This window comes from Triticum dicoccoides, chromosome 4B (assembly GCF_002162155.2).
Source record: "Triticum dicoccoides isolate Atlit2015 ecotype Zavitan chromosome 4B, WEW_v2.0, whole genome shotgun sequence".
Lineage (NCBI taxonomy): Eukaryota > Viridiplantae > Streptophyta > Magnoliopsida > Poales > Poaceae > Triticum > Triticum dicoccoides.
The window spans coordinates 477759830-477787663 of record NC_041387.1 but is presented as its reverse complement, the minus strand read 5'-3'; the positions used below and the strand labels follow the sequence as shown (position 1 = coordinate 477787663).

The 27834-nt window shown below is 46.3% G+C and overlaps 1 pseudogene; it reads right to left on the bottom strand.

Moving 5' to 3' along the window:
* Positions 1 to 442: 442 nt before the first annotated feature.
* On the bottom strand, positions 443 to 27617 carry LOC119292746 (annotated as a pseudogene).
* Positions 27618 to 27834: the final 217 nt, after the last annotated feature.

Below are 27834 nucleotides of genomic sequence, written 5' to 3'. Positions count from 1 at the left end.
TCGGATCAGTGGTAACAGGGACGAAGGGGACAGTATTTACCTAGGTTCGGGCCCTCTCAAAGAGGTAATACCCTACGTCCTGCTTTGATTGCATTGATGATGATATATCGAGTACAAGTTTTTTTTTGAAAAACAACCAACTTTATTAATTAGAAATAACGGTTACATCGTCTATTAGAGGTTGTACAATTTCGATCAAAGGCTCCTCGAACCATTCCCTTGAAAATTTAGCTAATCTGGCAAGTTCATGGGCTACCTTATTCGCTTCCCTATTACAATGCTCAAAATTAGTAAGAGGAAAATCACACGCTAAAAAATAACAATCATCAAACACTGCCACCGTCGCTCCTGCTGAACGTCCTCCATTCTTCATGGTATCAATGACTTCCATATTGTCAGAATTAATGACAAGGCGATTGCAACCCGGCCTATGTGCGAGAGATTATCCAAACCTTAGAGCCAAAGCTTCTGCTGTCAGGGCATCATCACAGCAATCAATCTTCCAGTTTCCGCCAACAATGATTTTTCGTTTATCATCTCTGAGAACAGCACCAGCCGTGCCCTTAAGCAAGTCATGATCAAAAGATGCATCCACATTAAGATTCACAAAACCCATGGAGGTCTAGTCCATGCACCTCTTTTACTGACTACATTTGGCGAGAAAGCATTAACAAAGTTTGCCGCTATAGCATGGATACCCATAGAAGTTTGTTGAGCATCTTGAAATTTTCCTTCAAGGACCAGCCTACGTCTATCCCACCATAAGTACCAAGCGGTAATAGCGATTAGTTCGTGGGCCTTCTGGATTCCCAATATAGCTACATCATGATCTGGCATAAGAAGTAAAAATTCAAGGACTGCCTCTCCTGCACGTTCCATAACACAAGCTTTGTTGATCACCTCATCCAATCCCAACTTACGCCAAACCTCCTTAGCTTTCTGACAAAGAAACAACATATGATTTGTATCCTCTGGCGCCTAGAACATGAAGGGCAGATGGGCATGACTTTCAGGTGTCTGTTCGCAAGCGTAACCCGACAAGGTAGAATGCCATGCGGTGTGCGCCAGATGCAAATTTTGACCTTTGTTGGACAAGATAATTTCCAGATCTTACCCCAAATAGGATTAACATTGATTCTCCCCATACTGTTAGTATGTTGTAGCTTCCTCCCATGTTGTTGATTCCATTCCGCCAAATAAGCTGACCGAACAGAGAACAAACCATTCTTCGTGTAGCTCCAAGCAATGAAATCTGACATATTATGCAGCGGAAGCGGGATGGAGAGGACTCTTTGAGCATCAATTGCCCACAACGTTTGTCTCACCAAATCTTCATCCCAAGAACTTGTGACTGGATCAATAGGATCTGAAACCCTAGACAGGAGGTGCTCTCCTCTGGGAGCAATAATTTTCCTATTTGCACAATTTGGAATCCAAGCGTCTTTCCAAAAATCAATATTTTGTCCATTTCCAACTCGCCATATATAACCATGTTTCAGAGAGTTTACTCCCGCCATAATACTTTGCTAAGTGAAGGAGGAGCCTTTTTTTAAAGTTGCATTCACCAAGTAACCGTCAGGGAAATACTTAGCTCTCAATATAGTAGCACATAAAGAATTAGGATTATCTAGAAGTCGCCACGTTTGTCTAGATAACAATGCTAGGTTGAAACAGTGTATATCTCTGAAGCCCATACCTCCTTGAGTTTTTGGGACACACATCTTCCACCAGGCCATCCAATGCATCCTCTTTTGTTTGTCCTTGTCACCCCACCAGAAATGTGCCATCGCGTCAATAATTCCTTTGCAATTTTTTTAGGACTTTTAAAAACGGACATAACATAGGTGGGGATAGCTTGTACTACAGATTTGAGGAGAATTTCCTTCCCGCCGGCGGATAATAACTTTTCTTTCCAACCAATTATTCTCATAATAATACGATCTATCAGGAATTGAAAACAATCGCTTTTGTCCATACCCACATTGGCAGGCAAACCCAAATATTTGTCGTTGAGGGCTTCAGTTAAAATACTCAGAATTGTACAAATTTGCTCCTTGTCTTCAACTTTTGTATTGGGACTAAAAATATACTTGATTTTTCAACACGCACCCTCTGCCCCGAAGCGGCACAATAAGAATCCAAAATAGATTTCAATGCCTCAGCATTCTTGGCATTAGCTCGCATGAGAATCAAAGAATCATCTGCGAAGAGGAGATTGGAAATCGGTGGTACATCTCTGCTCACCTTAACTCTAGAAATAGTTCCATTTTCCTCTGCGTGCGCCAACAGGGCAGTCAGACCCTCTGTACATAACAAGAATAAGTAGGGGGATAGGGGATCTCCCTGCCTTAGTCCTCTAGTAGGCTTAAAGCTCTCGGTTTCTTCCGCATTGAAGCGAACCCGGTACTCCAAAGTGGATACACATTACATAATTAAGTTCACCCACTCCTTTTGAAATCCGAGTTTAAACATGATTTCCTTTAAAAAAAGACCACTAAACTCGGTCATATGCTTTGTGCATGTCTAGTTTAATAGCACACAGACCCTCCTTGCCCGCTTTCTTCTTCTTAATAGTATGGAAACACTCATATGCCACTAAAATATTGTCCGTAATCATTCTTCCAAGTAGAAAAGCACTCTGAGTGGGGCTAATAATATCTGATAAGATTGTCTTCAGTTGAGCAGCGATCATTTTTTATATAACCTTGTAGACCACATTACATAAACTGATCGGTCTGAACTGAGTAACCTCATCCGGGGAATTAACCTTTGGGGTCATTACAATTGCATTATCATTCCATCCAGGGGGAATGGAACAAGTATTCACCGCCTGTAGGACCTCCTCAGTCAGGTCATCCCCCAACATGGACCAAACCTATTATAAAAAAGAGCATGGAGACTGAGGGAGTCCTGGACTAGGGGGTGTTCGGATAGCCGAACTATCATCATCAGCCGGACTCCAAGACTATGAAGATACAAGATTGAAGACTTCGTCCCGTGTCCGGATGGGACTTTCCTTGGCGTGGAAGGCAAGCTTGGCGATACGGATATGTAGATCTCCTACCATTGTAACCGACTCTGTGTAACCCTAGCCCTCTCCGGTGTCTATATAAACCGGATGGTTTTAGTCCGTAGGACGAACAACAATCATACCATAGGCTAGCTTCTAGGGTTTAGCCTCCTTGATCTCGTGGTAGATCTACTCTTGTAATACCCACATCATCAATATCAATCAAGCAGGACGTAGGGTTTTACCTCCATCAAGAGGGCCCAAACCTGGGTAAAACATCGTGTCCCTTGTCTCCTGTTACCATCCGCCTAGACGCATAGTTCGGGACCCCCTACCCGAGATCCGCCGGTTTTGACACCGACATTGATGCTTTCATTGAAAGTTCCTCTGTGCCGTCGCAATTAGGAGGGATGCCTTTTCTCGTCTTTAAAGATGGCGTCGTCGCCAAGGGAGCTTTGGCCACCGGCCAAACTATCCGGCTAGGTGGTTTTCTTATGACCGCCTGTTCGGCCACCGCTCCGACAATGACCTCTCAGGTCATCAAAAGCGATCTTCCCGTCAACTCGGAATTCGCCGAGCAGCTAGATCCGATGGAGCTCTCCTCCGTAAATGAGCTCTTGGATCGCATCGCCGCCCTGGGAGTCGCTACAGACTATGATCAGATTGGTCTTAAAACCGATCTGAGAGAAATTAACTCTCCCCAGGCTACCCACCACGTTGCTGTGGTAGAGGAACAACGCGGCGACTCTTCTTCTATGTTAAAGACCAGTTATGTCCGGATTCCCGATCCCTCCATGCCGGATTCCCGCGGAGGTACGGACGTCAATCAAGTACTGAACCTAAAGTCAGGCATCGGACCAGATTTGTTGGATAACATCCAGCAATCCAAGCTTCCAAATCCGGAAACTTCTCGGCCTTTGAGCCTCAGATTGGGCGGGGTTCCGAATTTAATTCCGCCCGCCCACCCTTCAATCAAGTACTGAACCTAAAGTCAGGCATCGGACCAGATTTGTTGGATAACATCCAGCAATCCAAGCTTCCAAATCCGGAAACTTCTCGGCCTTTGAGCCTCAGATTGGGCGGGGTTCCGAATTTAATTCCGCCCGCCCACCCAAACATAAGCGACCTATCTCAAATACGGCAAGAGACCAATGAAACAGTACATCATTACTGGGCCAGATTCCTCCTGGTTATGGACAGGATAAAGGACTGCCGTGAGGAAAGAGCAATCTCAATTTTCTGCAACAATTGCACGGACAAGGGAATCATGAACGCCATAAGTCGTCGCGAAGTTACACGCTTCACCAACCTGGCGACCATAGTACAAAAATACTGTGCGATGGAGAGTGCCTGGAAAACCGAAACCAGGTTTTGGGACAATCCGGCCCTAAACATAACCCTAGTTCGAAATAAAAGGGTGCGTCATAGTCAAGCACCTGGGTCAAAAACCAAAAAGCAAAAACCCCCTAAAGGGCATGGAACCGTACTGGAGGGATGGCTCAGCGGACCCTGTATAATCCATAGTACAGAGGGCGCCACTCCAACACATAGCCTTCGAGCATGTTGGATACTACGGCAGGTGGCCAAAAGTGGCGAAGGTTTTCTAGCCCCGGGTAACCAGCCCAACAGTACCAGTACGGTATTAACAGTCTTCGAAACTTTCGCATCAAATAATATGCGGAAACGAACAATCCGCAGCCTCGCCGAAGTCTACCAAGTAGCAACAACAAATCCATGGAGCGACACGGCTATCACCTTCAATGCCAGCGACGAACCTAAATTCCGAACAGCCCGAGCACCAGCCGCATTGGTCCTCAGTCCGATAGTGGACGGCTTTCATCTTACCAAGGTACTCATGGATGGCGGCAGTGGATAAAACCTCATCTACGAGGAAACCCTCCAAAAAATGGAAATAGACTGGAGCCGCATTGAGCGAAGCAGCACAACCTTTAGAGGAATAATCCCTAGTCGGGAAGTACGCTACACAGGAAAAATCACACTAGATGTAGTGTTCGGCTCACTGGACAATTACAGGTCCGAGGAGGTCACGTTCCAAGTGGCCCCGTTCGGCAGCGGATATCACGCCTTGTTAGGGCGAGAGGCATTCACAATTTTCCAAGCTATACCCCATTACGGGTACATGAAGCTTAAAATGCCCGGGCCCAATGGAATCATCACTCTTGTCAGTGATCCAGATATAGCACTCCGCGCTGAAAATAAGACAGCCGCACTAGCCCTAGAGGCACTATCCGAAGCCCTAGCGGCAGAGGAACTCACTGCGCTGCGCTCCACAGTGAATAGGGACGATGTGATACTCGATAAGAGATCTAAGTCCACCTCTTTTAAACCAGCAGACGAAATAGTCAAATTCCAGGTCCATCCAACAGACCCCACAAAGACGGCCTCCATTGGGGCACAATTAAACCCTGATGTAGAAGCCGCACTACGAGAATTCCTTTGGGAAAATTGGGACATTTTTGCCTGGCACCCTTCAGATATGCCAGGAATCCCACGCAGGCTAGCAGAACACAGCCTAAATATCCTAAAAGGATTCAAGCCAGTCAAACAGGCTCTTCGGCGATTTTCCGAACCCAAAAGACAGGCAATGGGAGAGGAGCTAGCCAAACTCTTAGAAGCCAGATTCATCAGAGATATAAAACATCCGGACTGGCTAGCAAACCTGGTAATGGTACCAAAAAAGGACAAATCTTGGCGCCTTTGTGTCGATTTCAAAGACCTTAACAAGGCCTGTCCAAAGGATCCTTTCTCTCTCCCCTGCATCGACCAAATCATCGATGCTACCGCAGGGCACGATTCATTGTGCTTCCTCGACGCATACTCCGTATACCATCAAATCAAGATGGCGGAAATAGACCAGGCCGCAATGGCATTCATTACTCCATACGGACCATTCTGCTTCAACACAATGCCCTTCAGACTCAAAAACGCCGGCGCAACATATCAGCGCATGATTCAGACATGTCTGGCTACCTAGATAGGCAAAACAGTGGAGGCATATGTAGACGATGTGGTCGTTAAGACCAAACACGTCGAAACTCTAGTAGACGATTTGAGGCTTACATTCGACAACCTCCGAGCATATGACATTAAGCTCAACCCGGAAAAATGTGTTTTCGGCGTACCAGCCGGAAAGCTCTTGGGCTTCATTGTATCCGGTAGAGGAATTGAAGCAAACCCAGCCAAGATCCGAGCTCTGTCACAATTGGATATCCCAAAAGACCTCAAACAAATACAAAAACTAACTGGATGCATGGCGGCTCTAAGCCGCTTCATCTCCCGTTTAGGAGAAAAGGCACTGCCCCTCTATCGCCTCCTCCGGCGCATCGAACACTTCGAATGGACGGATGCTGCCACGGCCGGACTCGAAGAAATTAAGGCCATATTGGCAACAAATCCGGTCCTGGCCGCGCCCAACCTGGGCGAACCGATGTTATTATATATCGCGGCAACACATCAAGTTGTCAGCGCGGTACTCGTCGTCGAACGAGAAACAGAAGGGCACAAATTCCCTCTTCAAAAACCAGTGTACTACGTATCCATTGTCTTAACTCCATGCAAGTCCCGGTACCCACATTATCAAAATATAGCGTACACGGTGTTCATGGCAGCCCGGAAGCTGCGACACTACTTTCAAGAGTGTTCCATAACAGTGGCCTCCAAAGTACCTCTCAACGACATTATAAACAACCGCGACGCGACGGGCATGATTGCAAAATGGGCCATTGAGCTCTTACCATTTGACATAACCTACAAATCACGGCGAGCTATAAAGTCGCAAGTTTTGGCTGACTTCATCGCCGAATGAACCGAAGCCGAACTCCCTAAAGAGTACGGCGCATACTCCAATTGGATCATGCATTTCGACGGCTCCAAAATGTTGGCCGGCTTGGGGGCTGGCGTCATCTTGACGTCCCCAACCGGAGACACAGTCCAATACGTACTTCAAATAATGTACACAGACTCCAACAACGCAGCCGAATATGAGGCCCTTCTACATGGTCTCCGGATGGCAATCTCCATGGGTATTCAACACCTAGAGGTGTGGGGGGATTCAAACCTCGCAATATCCCAAGTAAATGGAGACTTTGACGCCAAGGATCCGAAAATGGCAGCCTACCGTAACGCCGTCCTAAAAATGTTAGCTTGGTTCGAAGGACTCGAATTCCACCATGTAGCCCGGGATAATAACCAGGCAGCAGACGTGTTGGCACGCATCGGCGCAAAACGCGACGCCGTCCCTCCAAACATCTTCCTGGAGCGGCTCTTTAAGCCATCCGTATTATGGGAAGAGGAGTCCGGAAATAACAACCCGGAACCAACAGCACCACCCAACACGGAACATTCTGACACAATCGGTGGCTCAGCCAATGAAATAACACCTTCAGCCCACGAAATAATGGCAGTAATTGCCCCGTGGACGGAACCATTCCTAGCCTACTTAATTAGGCAGGAACTTCTCGAAGACCAAAATGAGGCCCGCTGCATAGTTCGGCGATCTAAAGCCTACAAGGTCCATGAGGGAGAACTTTATAAGAAAAGCACAACCGGAGTCCTTCAAAGGTGTATCTCCGAAGAGGAAGGGCGAAATCTCCTGGCTGAAATTCACGCCTGACTCGGCGGGTACCACACCGCAGCCCGGGCCCTTGTAGGCAAGGCCTTCCGTACAGGATTTTATTGGCCGACAGCTCGGGCAGATGCTCAGGACTTAGTCCAACGATGCGTCGGTTGCCAGCTCTTTGCTAATCAAAGCCACATGCCACCCACCGCCCTCAAAACTATACCCATCACTTGGCCGTTCGCGGTCTGGGGGCTTGACATGGTTGGACCCCTTAAAGGGGGAACCCACAAGCAAAAATACTTATTGGTCATGGTGGACAAATTCACCAAATGGATAGAGGCCAAGCCAGTTAAAACGGCAGAATCCGGACCCGTGATAGACTTCATATCCGGGGTAGTACACCGTTTTGGCGTCCCCCACAGCATCATCACTGATAACGGCACGAATTTCACGGCCGACGAGGTTAAACTCTGGTGCAAAAACATGGGCATCAAGCTCGACTACGCTTCAGTCTATCACCCTCAAACTAACGGTCAAGTCGAACGAGCAAATGGTCTAATCATGAGCGGCATTAAACCCAGATTAGTGCGGTCCCTCACGGAATCTAACACGCACTGGGTAGAGGAGCTCGACTCCGTACTCTGGGGGCTGCGGACCACGCCAAACCGCACTACCGGATTCACACCATTTTTTATGGTATACGGCGCAGAGGCAGTTTTGCCCTGCGATATAATTCATGACTCACCTCGCGTGCGCATGTACGAAGAAAGAGAAGCCAAGTTGGATCGGCAGGACAGTTTGGACGCCTTAGAGGAGGAGCGCGACGTGGCAAAATCCCGTTCCGCATTCTATCAGCAGCAGGCTCGAAGATATCAAAGCAGAGAAGTACGGGCCAAAACTTACAATATTGGCGAGCTAGTTCTACGCCTGCCGGACAAGAAAAAGGAAAAACTTAAGCCCAAATGGGAAGGTCCCTTCATCATCGACCAAGTCCTTATCGGCGGTGCATACCGTCTACGCAACGCACTTGACAACCGACTCGAGCCGAACCCATGGAACGCAGCCCGTCTCCGAAGATTCTACGCCTAGCGCCGGACTAAGAGTTCGTCTCCTTCCTCCGTCCACCTTTCATATTTTTTTCGTTGTCTTTTGTTTCCCTCCTTTTTCCTCCCTCTTTCAGTAAAAGTCTTTGAGGGCTGATCTGCGCATTGTTCGCACACACTTGATGTGCTACTCACACTCGTTATACCTGGGGGCTTCTTTAATAGAAGCTTATTTATACGGGCTTCATGCCCAACACATGTGTCATACTTCCGCATGTACCTTTTACTCACCATTATATGCATCGATATGACTTAAGTTTTGACCAAGCTGGGTTGCCTGGCTCCTGTGCTTACCCCTACGTTCCCGATTGTTCGGCTAGGAGGTAAAGGGAGCACCTCTGCGATTGTTACTGCCGGATCAGCTGGATGTGTACCTCAGACTGGGTGAAGCCGAAGGCTAGCGTTCTTAAGGGAATGTTCGGTCAGTGACTTGAAAGATGATTTATTACTTATTTATTTATCTGCCCCCAGATGCTTTTTCTGCTCTTTTCGCAGTCCGGACATGCACTTTAGGGCATGCCTGCCAGGGAAAGGAACCCCTAACGGAACTATTCTCCCTGGAAGATGTTTCTTACTAACCATGTAATATAACATAGCTAGTTGGGCACTTGTCTGATAAAGCACTTATGACCCCTACGCCTGGTCTCCATGCATGCCCCGGTTTTTGTATAACCGTGAGGGTATTCGGACACACTCCGGACTGTTGGGTCCCGAGGTTGAAGCGAAAAGGTCCGCAAAGACAAACGATCTACAATCTGGCTAGAAGGCATTTTACATGTCATTTTAAATTACATCATCAAACTGACTGATTGTACTCCTCTTCAATCCCATCTAACAGGCTGTCTAGTTTACAGTCCCGTTGGGAATATTTCACGGCCAGCTCTACTTGGCCGTACATCAGGCTCACAGGGATCTCCTTCCCATCGGGCCCCACAGGTCCGACCTCGGCCATGTGGTTTGGATCATCCTTTGTGTACCGCGTCTTCACCATGGCCCAGGCCTCCCTGGCGTCTTGACGGCAGGCCGATATCTTCCACAGACGGAAGCGCTGCTGTCGGTGTCAAAACCGGCGGATCTCGGGTAGGGGGTCCCAAGCAGTGCGTCTTAGGATCAATGGTAACAGGAGGCAAGGGACATGATGTTTTACCCAGGTTCGGGCCCTCTTGATGAAGGTAAAACCCTACGTCCTGCTTGATTGATATTGATGATGTGGGTATTACAAGAGTAGATCTACCACGAGATCAAGGAGGCTAAACCCTAGAAGCTAGCCTATGGTATGATTGTTGTTGTATATGTCTATCGACTAGCCTGGCCCCGGTTTATATAATGCACCAGAGGCCTAGGATAACAAGAGTCCTAGCCGAACACGCCGGTGGAGGAGAAGTCCTTGTCTTGATCACCAAGTCTTGTTGATTCTTCCTCGGCCCAATCCAACTGATCGGGAGACGACACGTTGAGTACCCCCTAGTCCAGGACATCGTCAGTAGCCCCCTGAACCGGTCTTCAAGTTAGGGACGCTCCTCGATTCTTCCGAACTATTCTTCATCTTCGGTTGCCGGTCTTGAAAACTGGTTTAACAAATCTTCTCATCTTCTATCTTGAGGATCGCCGAAATGCATTCGACGAGTTTACACGTCGGGTATCCGAGGAGCCCCTTTTTAAGTCTCCGGCCTTCATCAATGCCTTGTTATTTTTATGCCACGCCTTGGGTTTGAAGTTATTCCCAGGAGGAAGTGTCCTCTTGCGTCCGAGCTCTAACGCCGGACTGCATTCAAGGTATCTTTTGCAGCCGAGCACCAACGCCAGACTGCTTCCCAGCTCTATCGCCGAACTATGTATCCGAGCTCCAACGCCGGATGGTATCCGAGCTCCAACGCCGGACTATGTATCCGAGCTCCAACGCTGGACTGTATCCGAGGTGTCGTAAATCACCTTGGTTCAAAGAAGTTTGAAGGAGTTTAGCCGAGCTTAATGTCGGAAATGCCCTCTATGGAGCCAGCCACTAGCGTCCGAGCTTTATGCCGGACTGCTTCCAAGGTGGTGCACCACCCCGAATGTGGGCCAATTTTTGTCAATATTTTTTGACTGGTGCAATTTATTCTCTGCCGAGATACATAGCCAGTAGCCCTCAAGGTGGGTATCGGTCTAAAACCCAAGATGCCCATAAAGGATGACATAAGACCGCTGATCCCCGTAGCTGCTGAGACTCAAGTTGACTTGCAAAATCGGTCTGAGGATCAAGTCCTAGCTCGGCAGAATACTTCGGGACACAAAAAGCGGCATGCTCAGTCCTTGAGACTCAGGTTGGGTGCGGCCGACCAACCTGAGGATCAAAATCTCCTCGGAAACTGTATTGCACTTAAAATTTTCTGCATTGGATAGGCAATGCAGTAGCCCCCGAGACACTGGTCGGGTGGCAACACCAGATCAGGGGATCGATGTGCCCCTTTAATATTTGTAAATAATAAGCCCGAAGCCCAGTAGCCCCCGAGCCTTAATGCGGGCACGGGAGGCCGAATTAAGGATTGATATCCATAGTAAAATCACAAATTATGTGTAATGACTCTATGTATCCAAGTACTTTACGTCATTAATGCTCGGATCCGCATTGTACAAAATTTTGTTGGCCGACCATCGGCTTCCACCTCCTCGGCCAATAGCCAAGGAGTGTTTGTCCTACTTTATAAAGCCTTTATGAGGGCAAATATTTACAACAAACAAGGCAATCTGGTCATACGGTTTTATAAACAAAGGTACACGGAGAGACATGTTATATTACTGTTTAACAGAAGAAATGTCTTCCAAAGAAAATAGTCCCGCTATCGGTTCCTTTCTTTGGGTTGTCATGCTAAGCATGATCATGAAACCTCAGATCCAATGTAAGAGCAAAATATCGAGGATTTAGTTTGGGAGGCTAGTTAATAGCCCCCGGTAGTGTTCGGCGACAGTCAAGGTCAAGCCGTAAACACTTCGGCCATTGTTATGAATGGCCCGTCGTTGAACGCCGTCATCGGATCGCCAACCAGTTTATGCTTATTGTGACAGTCAGTTTTCGGCTTTCTCCACTGAGGTGCTTAACCATGTGAGCTGGAAGCACAATCGCAGTGGTTCTCCCTTTGCACACCTAGCCGAACAAAGCGGAACATAGGAGGCAAGTGCCGGAGCCGGGCAACCCAACTATTGATTGAAGACACAATTCGAAACCGATGCATATATAGCAATATCCGAGAATGCTTTTGCCGAATCTCTAAAGGTGTCCGGCGTTGCACTGCGAGACTTGTGCTAAAAACACACAAATAGTTTAAAAGTGCCATGGGCTCGAAAAGCCAAAAAACTTATTCAAAAGGTTAATGTCCAAACTAGATCAAGTGTTCGGTGCCAATCCGAAAATTGGACTTTAGAAAAAAAGGGGCTTCTGTCGTGCTTTAACATGACACATCCTATCTCAAAACTTCAAGCGGGTTAGCCTACGGCTTCTTTGAGAGAGAAATTAGGCTCCCCGGCTAGTGACCGCACACTTGTGTCGAAGGAGTGATAAATAATAATAAAAACTTTGCAACGACTAAGAAGAAAAACACTTATCATAAAATGGCTCATATAAATTTAAGAGCCCCCAAGTGACTTGGGTAAAAGAATGATTGCATGTACCGAAGTACTTATATCATATCTATGTTCAACCGAACTTTAAACGCGTCTTAACCAACCGTCGGCTTCTCCCTCTTTGGTCAAGGACCGAAAAGTGTTATGTACTCCATCTGTCGAGAATATCGATGGTGTTTCCAATAACCAGGTAATCATGCCATAAGGCTGTAACAGACCAAGCGCTCAGGGAACTTATGCTATATTACTGCGAAGAGTAAGAAGCATCTTAGAAGAAAATAGTACCCCCACTGATACCTTTCTTCGGTGCTCATTGTTATTATGAGACTTGTGCAACAGATTTTTTTTGTACTCATGAGTTCCGTTGTGTGCCGACCATGATTGAAAACAATAAGAGCGCTAGCTTTCGGCTTCACCCAGTCTGAGGTCCGGCTCGGTTGACCCGATCGTGACAATCGCAGAGGTGCTCCCTTTACTCCCTAGCCGAACAATCGGGAACGTAGGGGTAAGCACAGGAGCCAGGCAACCCAGCTTGCCAATCGCTTAAGTCAATATGATGCATATTGTGGCGTAATACACGAACAAGGAACGAAGCCGTACAAGTATAATCATATGCAAGAGGAAAAAGCTTCATGAAGGAAGCCCCCAAGTAAACGGGGTATTTGAATTTGCGCGTCACAAACAAAGTTTGGACAAGGAAATTTTTACAAGCAACTTTTTCCAAAAAAGTATAATGCTTGGCCGAGCCGAACACAAGTTAAAAATTTAAAACTTTGAGCATGAAGATAACTTAGCTGGTTAATGTGTTCGGTATTGATGACGCGGTCCGAGCTTGATGCGGGACAAGGTTCCATCCCCGAGCCGGTCCCGAGGTGGCGGAGCAAAGATCTCGGCACTCCGAAGTGGTGACATAGCACGGTCAATGCAGGACGGCAGGGTGATGCTGAAATCCCCGGCATGGGGTAATGAAGTGTTGACGAAGCCCCTCGTCCAGTCGAGGTGACGCCAAAGGATATTGTCCGGCTAGAACATTTTCCTGTGCACAAAAATAGTGCAAACAGAGATAATAGTAATAATAATAATAAAAATCATTGCATAACAAAAAAATTATGCAAAGTGAGTAATAAAAGAAATATGGCCTGGCGCCGAAGTCAATGTCGATGCAGGGCGGCGGCGTGATGCAGTAAAGGCATGGCAAGGCCTGAATTCACAGGTCGGTTCGAGTTCCGGGTGCGGCGTTCGCCGGACTATGTACGGAAACTGACCGAACCACCATGCGACCGTCGTTAATGTGGCCACCATTTGATAAACCTGCATACATATGACGGACAAACCAGAGTAATAATTCATTGGAAAAAATGAATCCCTAACAAGCAAAAAATACTAGGATTAATAGCACCTGGCTTATTTGTTGTAGCAATCCGAAGAAAGGTGATTCCCAAAATTGGGACTCGATCCGCACACCTATCGCCTGATGGGCGAGAAAGCAACGGCATGACGATGCTGGGAAAGGTTGGCTCGCCGAGGCAAAGCCCTCGGTCCAGCTAACGTGATGGAGCTGGTCGGCCAGCGACGCCGAAGTCTCTGGAGTAGGTTGATGAAGAGATGATGAAGCCCCCGGTCCAGCGATGCAGGTCGTGACGTGGTCGATGCCAGCTTGATGAAGTGACCGTGTGGCGATGCAGGTGTGCCTGCTCTGTGTAATCCGTGGGACGGCGATGTTGGTGACGATTTATCCTTCGCGATGCCGAACTATTGTTCGGCTGGCCGAGATGATGATCCAAAGAAATTGAGCTCGGCTCAACAGAGCGACGACGTGTCTAACGCAGGTCGGCCGCCTGGAGTGATGTTGTCGGGCTGGTTTGACACCAGCGCGACGGTGAAGTTCGTATTGCAAGAATACTTTTAATACCACTGGGATGTGTTTGAGGATGAAACACAACACCCCATACGAAAACTTCCTTCAAAAAGGATGTCCGACATACCGTTCATAAAGAAGATGAATTCGGGTCGGATTCGTTCTCGCGCAGAAAACAGATCCAAAAAGTGATGCCCTAATCGGAAGTTTCCCGGAGTTTGGACGGTCGGATCGAGCTGAATTTTTGGCAGGTGGTAGATATGGGAATTTTGCAGCAAATCAATGGTTGGTTCCTCCAAAGGACATCCGACCTAGATGCTGGATACCATGCCCTAAACTCGTCCGGATTCTCGTCCAGATTCAACAAGGCTCCGATATATCGGAGATTGCCAGAGATTCCTCCATCGGAACTCGACGAAATTTTTGCAGGATTGTTGTAGACTTAATTCCGCATAATTCCACCGAAGTAATCGTTTAAGCGACACTCGAGGAGGCGGTGGCGGCGGATACAAGTTTGCTGTCCAGAAAAACAGCACGGTCGCCTAAGGGCAATGTTGACGTTGAGCCCCCGAGCTCCATGGATGACTCCTCTACGATCTTGATAGAGATCGGAGTTGGTGTTGATGAAGGCCTTCATCTGAACATGACGATCGGAGGTAGGGCGCAGTCCTCGGTCAAACCAAGGTGACCAGTCGAGCTGGTGACGAAGAAGCCGACGTCGCAGTTGACCTGCAGTCGAGCCATTGATCCTTTCGCCGATCACACAGCGGAACTCTCAATGAAAGCACCAATGTCGGTGTCAAAACTGGCGGATCTCGGGTAGGTGGTCCCAAGCAGTGCGTCTTAGGATCAATGGTAACAGGAGGCAAGGGACACGATGTTTTACCCAGGTTCGGGCCCTCTTGATGGAGGTAAAACCCTACGTCCTGCTTGATTGATATTGATGATGTGGGTATTACAAGAGTAGATCTACCACGAGATCAAGGAGGCTAAACCCTAGAAGCTAGCCTATGGTATGATTGTTGTTGTATATGTCTATCGACTAGCCTGGCCCCGGTTTATATAAAGGTGGAGCTGATTGACGGGGTGTTCCACCAACTCAGCCATAGACATATACAACAACAATCATACCATAGGCTAGCTTCTAGGGTTTAGCCTCCTTGATCTCGTGGTAGATCTACTCTTGTAATACCCACATCATCAATATCAATCAAGCAGGACGTAGGGTTTTACCTCCATCAAGAGGGCCCGAACCTGGGTAAAACATCGTGTCCCTTGTCTCCTATTACCATCCGCCTAGACGCACAGTTTGGGACCCCCTATCCGAGATCCGCCGGTTTTGACACCGACAGAGACCGTCCGGTCCCGGTGCCTTTAAATCACCAATCTGAAAGAGAGTTTTCCGAACATCCTCGGTCGTATAGGGGCGAGAAGAGCATTATTCATCTCATCAGTCACTTTCCTTCAAACAAGAGAAAGAACCTCTGGGCTCGGTTGGGTAACTTAAGATGAAAATAAGTTAGAAAAATACCCCTTGATGTGGTCCTTTAAATCTGTATCTTGCAACCAAACAAATGTATCATCCAAAGCATTTTTTATCTGATTTCTTTTCTTTCTGGCACTAGCCGCATTGTGGAAGAAGGAGGTGTTACGGTCCCGATGTAATAGCCAGTTGGCCCGACCATGTTGTAGCCAGTAAATATCCTCTTGTTCTAGAAGATTTTCAATAAGGACAAGAATCACCTTTTCGCGTGCTTGAGAGTTCGCACTCGTTGGTCCTCTCTGCAGTTTTTCCATTTTTTTTAATTTGTTGATACGCCTTTTCGGACCCTTAAGAGTATCTTGATCCCAGATATGTAAGTCAGCCTGCACTGCCCGAGTTTTCTCAGCAAGGGATGGCCCAATACCCATCATTTTTGCTTTCTACCAAACAGTACGTACAATTTCCACAACTGTTTCTTCTTGGAGCCACCGCGCTTCAAATTGTCTTACTCGGTTCTTCGGTCGGTTAAACATATTACCATACAAATATTCTGTGTCCAGGATTAGAGGACGATGGTCGGAATGTACGTGTTCTTCATTTATGACTGCGGTACAAGGAAATTTATTTGCCCATTCCACATTACATACAACACGGTCAAGTCTCTCCCTGATTACTCCTCTCCTCCAAGTGAAAGGATCCCCAATATATCCTAGATCTTCCAGGCCATAGTCTCCCAAACAATTATGAAAACCTCTCATCATTGCATTTGGTATTGCATTGCCGCCTTCTTTCTCATGGGAATATAGGATTTCATTAAAATCACCCAGGACAACTGAAAGTGCAACTATCCCTAGGTGGTTTTGGTAATTCATAACAACATATAGCTCATTGAGCTAATGCTATCCCAAGACTATTATTTCAGGAAAGCTCAATGAATGGCATGGCATGGATGATGAAAGTGGATCCCTCAAAATACTAAGGACAAAGGATTGGCTCAAGCTCAAAAGCTCAAGACTCTTCATTTTATATTTTAGTGATCCAAGATCACATTGAGTCTATAGGAAAAGCCAATACTATCAAGGAGGAATGAGGTGTTGCTTAATGAGACTCTTGCTTCATGTGCTTAGTGATATGCTCCAAAAACCCTCTGCTACTTTCTCACATCCACATATGACCTAAATCCAGAGCCAAAATCGGTCACACCGATTCTTCCAATCCGGCGCCACCGATTTCAAATGTCATAGCCACTGCCACAAACCCTAGGCAAATCGGTCCTACCGATAGGGATCTCGGTCTCACCGAGATGGGATTGTAATCTCTCTGTTTCCCTTCGTAATGTTTCGGTCTAACCGAAGTGAGCGATCGGTCCCACCGAGATTGCAATGTGAACTCTCTGTTTCCCTTTTGTAACATTTCGGTCTCACCGAAAAGAGCAAATCGGTCCCACCGAGTTTACCTGACCAACTCTCTGGAAAGCTTATTACCAAAATCGGTCTTACCGAGTTTGTGTAATCGGTCTTACCGAGATTACGTTATGCCCTAACCCTAACCGAATCGGTCTGACCGAGTTGCATGTCAGTCCCACCGAAAATCACTAACGGTCACTAGGTTTACTAAATCGGTCCGACCGAGTCTGTTGAATCGGTCCCACCGAGTTTGGTAAATTGTGTGTAACAGTTAGATTTTGTGTGGAGGCTATATATACCCCTCCACCTCCTCTTCATTCGTGGAGAGAGCCATCAGACTGAACCTACACTTCCAACTTACCATTTCTGAGAGAGAACCACCTACTCACGTGTTGAGGCCAAGATATTCCATTCCTACCATATGAATCTTGATCTCTAGCCTTCCCAAGTTGCTTTCCACTCAAACCCTCTTTCCACCAGATCCAAATCCTATGAGAGAGAGTTGAGTGTTGGGGAGACTATCATTTGAAGCACAAGAGCAAGGAGTTCATCATCAATGCACCATTTGTTACTTCTTGGAGAGTGGTGACTCCTAGATGGGCTAGGTGTCACTTGGGAGCCTCCGACAAGATTGTGGAGTTGAACCAAGGAGTTTGTAAGGGCAAGGAGATCGCCTACTTCGTGAAGATCTACCGCTAGTGAGGCAAGTCCTTCGTGGGCGATGACCATGGTGGGTTAGACAAGGTTGCTTCTTCGTGGACCCTTCGTGGGTGGAGCCCTCCGTGGACTCGCGCAACCTTACCCTTCGTGGGTTGAAGTCTCCATCAACGTGGATGTACGATAGCACCACCTATCGGAACCACGCTAAAAACATCCGTGTCTCCAATCGCGTTTGAATCCTCCAAACCCTTCCCTTTACTTTCTTGCAAGTTGCATGCTTTAATTTCCGCTGCCTATATACTCTTTGCATGCTTGCTTGAATAGTATGATGAATGCTTGACTTGTCCTAAGATAGCTAAAATCTGCCAAACTCTAAAACTGGGAAAAGGTTAAGTTTTTTTTAATTGGTCAAGTAGTCTAATCACCCCCCTCTAGACATACTTCAAGGTCCTACAAGTGGTATCAGAGCTTTGGTCTCCATTTGCTTTGATTTCCATAGCTTTTGGTGGTCATAGCCTTGGTTTCACAACCTAGGAGAGTATGGCGTCCAGCGAGGGAAATTATCACCGTAGAGGTCCTTACTTTGATGGTACTAATTTTGCTAGTTGGAAGCATAAGATGAAAATGCATATTCTCGGACATAACCCCGCCATTTGGGCAATTATTTGTATTGGCTTGCAAGGTGAATTCTTTGATGGGAGAGAGCCGAACCGTGAAGCTAATGCGGAAGAATTGAAAATGCTGCAATACAACGCTCAAGCTTGTGATATCATCTTCAACGGATTGTGCCCCGAATAATTCAACAAAATTAGCCGTCTTGAGAATGCAAAGGAAATTTGGGATACTTTGATTGATATGCACGAAGGTACTGAAACCGTCAAGGAATCCAAGTTGGATGTGCTCCAAAGTCAGCTTGACAAGTTCAAAATGAAGGATGGTGAAGGTGTCGGTGAAATGTACTCTAGGCTTGCACTTATCACAAATGAGATTGCCGGCTTAAGGAGTGAAGAGATGACCGACAGATTCATCATCAAGAAGATCCTAAGAGCATTGGATGGAAAGTATGATACCGTATGCACTTTGATCCAAATGATGCCAAACTACAAAGATCTCAAACCAACAGAAGTCATTGGAAGAATTGTTGCTCATGAGATGTCACTCAAGGATAAGGAGGAACTTCACAACAAGTCAAGTGGTGCTTACAAAGCCTCAAGTGAAGCCCCACATCATCAAGTGAGAAACAAACCTTCAATGAAGAATTGAGCTTAATGGTGAAGAACTTCAACAAATTCTACAAGAGTAGAAGTAAAGAAAGAAGCTCCAAGTCAAGGTCTTATCATGACAAAAGATCTTCTAGTCAAGAGCGCAATTGCTACAATTGTGGGAGGCCTGGACACTATTCCAATGAGTGTACGGCACCCTACAAAAGAAGAGAAGATTCTCCAAAAAGAAGAAGCAAAAGAGAAGAATCACCACCAAGGGAGAGGAGGAGTAGAGATGATCGTTATGAACGAAGACCCTCACGAAGAAGCAAGGATTCAGAAAGGAAGGACAAGTCATCAAGGAGCTACACAAAACGAAGACATCAAGCTCATGTTGGTGAATGGGTATCCGGCTCTGACTCCGACCATTACTTCGAGAGAAGCTATCACTCCGACTCCGAATATACTCAAGATGAAGGTGTTGCCGGTCTAGCACTTTTGTCAACCAACTCCTATGACATATTTGATTCACCAAATGAAGGAAGTGGAAGATACTTCATGGCCAAAGGTCCAAAGTTAACACATCCTGAGTATGTTGATTTCAATAGTGATGAAGATGACTTGCTTGTGGATGATGATTTACTTGTTGACAACTCTAGTGATGAATACTATGATGAAACGTCAATTAATCATGCTAATCAAACGAATGACAATGATAAGGAGAAAATTGAGCTACTAACTAAGGAACTAAACACTCTTAAGTTGGCTCATGAAACTATCTTTGAAGATCATCGAGAACTTTTAAGGGCTCATGAGAAGTTACGCTTTGAAAAGCTCAATCTTGAGCAAGAGCGTGAGTTCTTAAAAGCAATCAATGATGATCTCCGTAAGAAAAGTTCTTCTTACATTGCCAAGCGTTTACTCCTATCTACTTACATGCCTCAAGTCAAGTCTAGTAATAAGTACAAGAAAGATACTTCCTCTAGTAGTAACAATAATAATGTCAAATCCAATATTGTTGCTTCTAGTAGCTCTCTTGATTCCACTAATGATTCTCTTAGCCAAGTTACACTTGAGCAAGAAAGCCTTGCCGGGAGTAAGCAATTCGAGGAAATTGTACGCAAGCAAGGAAGACACCGGAAGAATCAAGGTGTTGGTTTTGAATGAAAGTTCAATGCCAATGGAGTTGAGTGGGAAGAAGATCAATACCCCAAGACGAAGTTTGTTCCTCAACAAGAGAAGTATGATCCTACTTCCTTCAAGGGAACACAAGCACAAGATGATCTTCCACCACAAGACCACAAGAACAAAGGCAAGGACAAGCTTCAAGAAGAGATTGATGCATTTGAAGAAGCACCTAAGGCCTCGTTAAAGTGGGTTTCCAAGACTACGTCAAGTTCTACTTCATCAGGTACGACTACAACTCCAAGGATTCCCATCAAGATGATGTGGATCCCGAAGAATAAGAACTAGAGAGTTCTTGAGGGTTACTCCGCCAACATTTTTCACTCATATCATTATGGCAAGGACAAGTGCAATCAACTTCCAAATCTTGCACTAGTTCAAGGATTAACAAACCCTCATGTTGGTAAGGCAAGGGACAAGGTAACCTAATGTTTCCATGGACATTATCTTGTGTGTGCATCACTCTATGTCTTTGGATATTCCTGTTTGTTCCTTGTGGGACTAACCCATGTAGGCAAGTTGAAAGTGCAACTCACTCCAAAGGATTGCTCCAAATGATCTACATCAACATTGAGCATCCACATCTTCAACACCTATATGAAGTCATCATCGACAAAACCCGAGGTTAGTTCATCCCTCTAAAAGGGGATCTCACATCCAAGGGGAGCTTAACTCTAAGAATTGAGTCAAAGCAACTCTAATGGTGTGAACACATCAATGCATTATGTAAAAGTGGTCACCCCACTTGAGCTTAAACGATGAGTATGACCTATGATCAAATGTTTATCATTTGACTCCTAAGTCAATATACTCATATATAGATGACCTAGTCATCGCCAATTGTTTGATAGATGCTAGAATTGGTTGTGCATGCTTTGCCACATATTTCATTTGCCATCTTATTGTGTGAGCATGTTGGTGTATATTTTACTCATTCAAGGACATCCACTTGTTGTTTTGATTGTTTGGTTCTTTCTTCTTTTGGCCGAGTGGATGGACAAGAATGCGTAAGAACTTTCTCTAGCCATCTATGCTTTTCTTGTCTCAAACTCTATTCATGCTACATCACAAAATTTGATCAAGTCAGATTTGAACTACTCTGTGTGAGGAGCACTCGGAGTCCCCAATTCGTCATAGACTTAAACTTCCAAAATTCTTTGTGATTCTTGGTCTGACCGATTCCTCCATTTCGGTCCCACCGAGATCACTAAGTCGATCTAGGTTGTCAATCTCGGTGCAACCGATTTGAACTTTTTGGTCACACCGAGTTGCTGTAATTGAACACAGTTATGCATATCGGTGCCACCGAGTTGTTCCACTCGGTCACACCGACAGGGTCGGGCTATATATAGTCACAGGCAAAATTTTGGAAATTCCTCCGAACCCCTTCGCCCGCGCAATAGCTCGCTCTGCCTCCAAGGTCTCCGGATCGTCTCCTCATCGCCAGCCGCCTCCTGTCGTTGGTCTCCATCGCCATCAACGGAATTCAACCCCGCCATTGCCGCCGTAGCGAGTTCATCGCCGAACTAGGGTATGGACTCGATCTTTGTGCTATCCTCGTCTGATTCCTAGCACATTGTGTTCTTATTGATTCTTGCCTCGATTGAAACACTCCTATCCAGTCAATGCAATCTGTAGATTAGATGGGATTTGAAAATTTAGGGTTAGGTTTCCGCCGAAACCATCTCGGACCTACCGAGTTGAAAAACTCGGTCCCACCGATTTGGCCTATGCCATTGCACTAGTAGCTCTCGGTCTGACCGAGATTTGCTAATCGGTGCGACCAAGTTTAGGACTTTGTGAAACCCTAGCAGTCTCGGTGCCACCGAACTGTGACTCGGTCCAACCGAGTTCATCAGTTTAGGTTCCAAAACTGCTTCGGTATCACCGAGTTTGAAAATCGGTTGATCCGAAATGCTTTCTATGGAAAACTAAAACTGAATTTTTGAATCATTCTTTTGCAAAAATCTCTGCATTTTGTGATGCTCATCCACTCTATCTCATCTATAACTCTTCACAGGGTCAGCAGTTAGTGTTTGCAGCATGTCAGACCAGAGTGACAGCCAGAACAGGTCAGCAGAGCAGATTCAGATGAGTGAGGGCACTAGTCCCTCCAGCACTTCAGATGAAGGCAGTAGAAGCACTCCTAGCAACCTACCTAAGGCTGCCACAATGCAAAGGAAGAAGAGAACTTCAGACTCTGAAGATGAGGACTGCAGCAGATCAGAAGAGGAGTTGTGGATATGCCCCTCAGATCCAGGAGTTGATTAACTCAAAGATGGGAACTGGCAAATATCTATTGGATAGGGAACATTTTCCACTCTATCCAGACTTTGAGGACAATGAGGTTGTCATGAATGAGGATGATCCATCATCAGTTCAAGCTCAAGGGAAGAAGGAGAAGGCAAGGAAGGAGAAGGCTGCCAAGATGCCAACTCAAGAGGAGGCATCTGAGTTTTTCTTGAAAACCAAGCAGGAGCAGCTTGGTTACTTGATAGCATCAACACTGAGGATTGAGAAGGGATTGGCCACCCTAACTCAGAATCAGGAGAGCTTGGAAAGAATCATGGAACTCAAATTTCATGATCTTGATGTCAAAGTAACTTAGATTCAGTCAGTTGTGGAGCAGCTGCAGGATGACATGCAGGAGAGGCAGGGCAAGACTACCACAAATGTGTTTGCTAGAGTGCCTAGAGCCCAGAGGTTAGTTGCAGTGCCAGTGACAGACACTAGGGCAACATCATCTGCACCAGCTACAGCTCCTACAGCTCTAGTGCAACCAGCTCCAGCATCAACTCCAACATCCTCTACTTCAACTGAAGCCTTCGTTCTTGGAGTTATCCGGACACCACCACCTGAAGATCAAGCCTGAGAGACGATCTAGCACTATGCATTTTCTATGAACTTTTTGGTAACTTGTTGCCAAAGGGGGAGAAAAATGTATAGATCATAGGCTTCGAGAGAGAGAGTGTTACTTTTATTCTCTCTTGTTTTGGTGGTTAAAACTTGTTTGCTTTTGATTGCTTGAGATACTATGCTATTCTTGTGAGGCATTGATGATCATGTGTTTGATCATAAGCTACACTTATGCATGTTTGATGATATTATCTTATCTATCTTATGTGATCATTCACTTTGCTTGATGATGAGTGCATGTAATCAATATTTATTATTTTGAGCGCTCCACCAAGATGTATGTGACATGGAAGAGTAACCCATGAGCCTAATTCCTTGTGCATTTGCAGTCCAAAGCAAATCTTAAACTATGCACAAATTTAGGGGGAGCTCTTGCTTATCACATACTTCTCAAAGAGACGATGTTTTTTAAAAATCTTATTATCATTTGTCGAAGCTTTGATCTATATGTTGTCATCAATTACCAAAAATGGGGAGATTGAAAGTGCAACTATCCCTAGGTGGTTTTGGTAATTCATAACAACATATATCTCATTGAGCTAATGCTATCCCAAGACTATTATTTCAGGAAAGCTCAATGAATGGCATGGCATGGATGATGAAAGTGGATCCCTCAAAATACTAAGGACAAAGGATTGGCTCAAGCTCAAAAGCTCAAGACTCTTCATTTTATATTCTAGTGATCCAAGATCACATTGAGTCTATAGGAAAAGCCAATACTATCAAGGAGGGATGAGGTGTTGCTTAATGAGCCTCTTGCTTCATGTGCTTAGTGATATGCTCCAAAAACCCTCTGCTACTTTCTCACATCCACATATGACCTAAATCCAGAGCCAAAATCGGTCACACCGATTCTTCCAATCCGGCGCCACCGATTTCAAATGTCATAGCCACTGCCACAAACCCTAGGCAAATCGGTCCTACCGATAGGGATCTCGGTCTCACCGAGATGGGATTGTAATCTCTCTGTTTCCCTTTGTAATGTTTCAGTCTAACCGAAGTGAGCGATCGGTCCCACTGAGATTGCAATGTGAGCTCTCTGTTTCCCTTTTGTAACATTTCGGTCTCACCGAAAAGAGCAAATCGGTCCCACCGAGTTTACCTGACCAACTCTCTGGAAAGCTTATTACCAAAATCGGTCTTACCGAGTTTGTGTAATCGGTCTTACCGAGATTACGTTATGCCCTAACCCTAACCGAATCGGTCTGACCGAGTTGCATGCCAGTCCCACCGAAAATCACTAACGGTCACTAGGTTTACTAAATCGGTCCGACCGAGTCTGTTGAATCGGTCCCACCGAGTTTGGTAAATTGTGTGTAACGGTTAGAATTTGTGTGGAGGCTATATATACCCCTCCACCTCCTCTTCATTCGTGGAGAGAGCCATCAGACTGAACCTACACTTCCAACTTACCATTTCTGAGAGAGAACCACCTACTCATGTGTTGAGGCCAAGATATTCTATTCCTACCATATGAATCTTGATCTCTAGCCTTCCCAAGTTGCTTTCCACTCAAACCCTCTTTCCACCAGATCCAAATCCTATGAGAGAGAGTTGAGTGTTGGGGAGACTATCATTTGAAGCACAAGAGCAAGGAGTTCATCATCAACGCACCATTTGTTACTTCTTGGAGAGTGGTGTCTCCTAGATTGGCTAGGTGTCACTTGGGAGCCTCCGACAAGATTGTGGAGTTGAAACAAGGAGTTTGTAAGGGCAAGGAGATCGCCTACTTCGTGAAGATCTACCGCTAGTGAGGCAAGTCCTTCATGGGCGACGGCCATGGTGGGATAGACAAGGTTGCTTCTTCGTGGACCCTTCATGGGTGGAGCCCTCCGTGGACTCGGGCAACCGTTACCCTTCGTGGGTTGAAGTCTCCATCAACGTGGATGTACGATAGCACCACCTATCGGAACCACGCCAAAAACATCCGTGTCTCCAATCACGTTTGAATCCTCCAAACCTTTCCCTTTACTTTCTTGCAAGTTGCATGCTTTAATTTCCGCTGCCTATATACTCTTTGCATGCTTGCTTGAATAGTATGATAATTGCTTGACTTGTCTAAGATAGCTAAAATCTGCCAAACTCTAAAATTGGGAAAAGGTTAAAATAAATTTAATTGGTCAAGTAGTCTAATCACCCCCCCTCTAGACATACTTCAAGGTCCTACAACAACCCATGGGTAGGATGCTCAATAATGTAACTCGCGAAGATCAGACCAAGAGAGGGATTTCTCCGTCCAACCCGGGTACCCATAAAATCCCGTTAAGCGCCAATCCACAAGATCTTTTTTCATAAACATTACATCAATAAAATGCGCCGACACATAGTTCAACTCAATTTTATTCTCTTTCTGGTAAAATAATGCAAGCCACAGCCTTCCCATCACTTTCATCTAGAAACATAAGATCAAAACCTAGCTTACATCGTAGCTCACCAACTTTTATTTTATTTAGATGCGACTCTGAAAGAAAAATGACATCTGCAAAAATGACATCTCCAAGAGCTCCTGAACCGCCATGGGCGAAAGCATGCCACGACAGTTCCATCCAATTTTTTTCATATTTCTCAGCGGTCCTCTGAACCGGAGGTCGCCGATGCGATGTTCTCTTCCTTTTCCTTCCCATCTCCTATAGACTCCCTCCTCTTTTCCACATAGTCCTCCTATCTTCCCACCATCTCCTTAGCAACATGCGTAACAGACCCATTAGCCCCCCTGATAGCTTCTACGTGGATAACCATGCACGCTTACAAGAGATGTTGAGATCATTGTACAACATAAATTCTACACTATCATTGCTCGCATTCTCAAATGAAAAAACCAAGTCACTGCCAGTAGGCTACCTTTCAAAAAGACCTCTTCTTTTGCTTCCTAAAGCCCCTGTTGCACTCTGTATCCCTTGCACACTATTCCATCTTCCCTGTGCTTGTTCTCTGTTCAGACACAACCATTTCTTCCTATCATGCTTCACTTGCTTACCTGCAACCTCTTCCCCTCACCAACACTAGCAGTAAATTTGAAATGACTAGCAAAAGGAGAGGAAGAAGAAAAAATCTCACCATGATGTTTACTAGGCAGCACCATATATGTATTCCTTCCATTCTCTCCTTCCACTTCACCCATCACCATCTGCATGCCACCATATCTAGGTGAGTACCCAGCCCTCGCCAAGTTGGCCAAAGCAACAGCAGCCCCCAACATGCCCCTTACGCCCTCCTGGCTAGGAGGAACCTACCGAGGACAAGTAGGAAGAAACAAGGATCCTGGGACAGCCGTGTTGATGACGATGCTGTCCCCAGGACCCGCAGCTGGTAGCTCGCCTGGAGTTGCATAGGTGGCCACTGACAATAGAGGTCCATGGCCCTCCTGGCCAAGACCGATGTGTAGGACCGTCTGGCCGAGAAAGGCATCATGCATTGTGGCTGAATCAGATCCCAGTGTCTCGCCCTCCTGGCTAGAACGGGTGTTGTTGGGGGCGAGTACACCAAGCCCCATGACCTGGCCCTCCTGGCCAGGCGGTGGAACGGTCTGGGTGGCAATTAGCTCCCCTCCAGGGACGGCAACAACATCATGTGCAGTTGGCGTGATGTCTGCTGCTCTTCGTGGTGCCATAGTTCCCTTTTCAGAAACCACCAAGTCGCGAACTGCCGAAGCCACCTCGCCAACAGCTCCCTCCCAAGCTTTTGGAGCCCCCCAAAAAACTAGGGATCGCTGTGTTGAGCCTTGCTCCTTCCAATATGCATCAACATGTAGATCATAGGAATAGATATATTTTCTGTTTTCCTTTGGTATACGACAGAACCTCTCCAAATTATGTCCTACTAACCCACAACACTCGCAGTACCGAGGTAACTTCTCATATCTAACCTCAAACTCTAATTCTTTTGAGCTACCCAAAGGAGTGAAAGCTACTGTACTTCTAAGAGGTTCATGGAACATAATTTCCACTCACACTCTTAAGTATTTATCAACTATCATCTTATTGCGATGGGACATAGTGATGACCTCACCAAGTTGCTCCCCTAATGTCCGCCCTGTAACCTCCATTTTTAGCTCGAACGGTAGGCCACGAACCTGAGCCCAAATGGGCATGATGCCGAGGTCGATGTCCATCGGGTTCCCCTTTCCGTCGAAGGAGGCGAAGATGACTTCGTCCCTCTTGTAGTGCCATGGTTGTGCTCTAAGCACCAACCGCTTGTCACCTTCAATAGAGAAGTTCAGAATGAACCTCCCATCGATGTTGTCCACCTCCTGGGTGGTGACAGAACCTTGCAGCCGCCATGCCGCTGTACGGGAACTTCCACAATGGTCCTAGGATTGACTTGGAATGGCGACAGGAGCCGCCCCACCACTAGGCAGCCAGACACGGCTTTGGGCGGAGCGTCCATATCAATTATGAGGGGCTGGACTTCCCCTAGAGCCGACGAGGAGTGGAACTTCCTTTCCCCATCATAGGCGGGGAGCAGAGGGCAGAGTGCCGCCACCCCCAAGCACCGCCACTGACGATTGCAGCCCGGCCAACTGAGAGGTGCTCCCCTTCTCCATTGACCCCTTCTCCTTCTCCCCCTCCGCTCTCTTCCCTAAAGCCACCTCCTGGAGCTTGGTTGGACTAGCCATGGTGGAAAGCACCGACGACCATAGGACATGATGGGAAGAAAAGGATTGAACGATGGAAGCAACTACAACCCCAGAGAAGAAATAGACAGGCCTCCCCCCTGATTCCTCCACTAAATCCTCAACCTCCAAATGCGAAATCAATCCCTCATCAATAGAATTAAAAACCAGATCGAAACGCTTCCCCCCTCCCATGGCTGAAATCTCGTCCGGTCCCCCT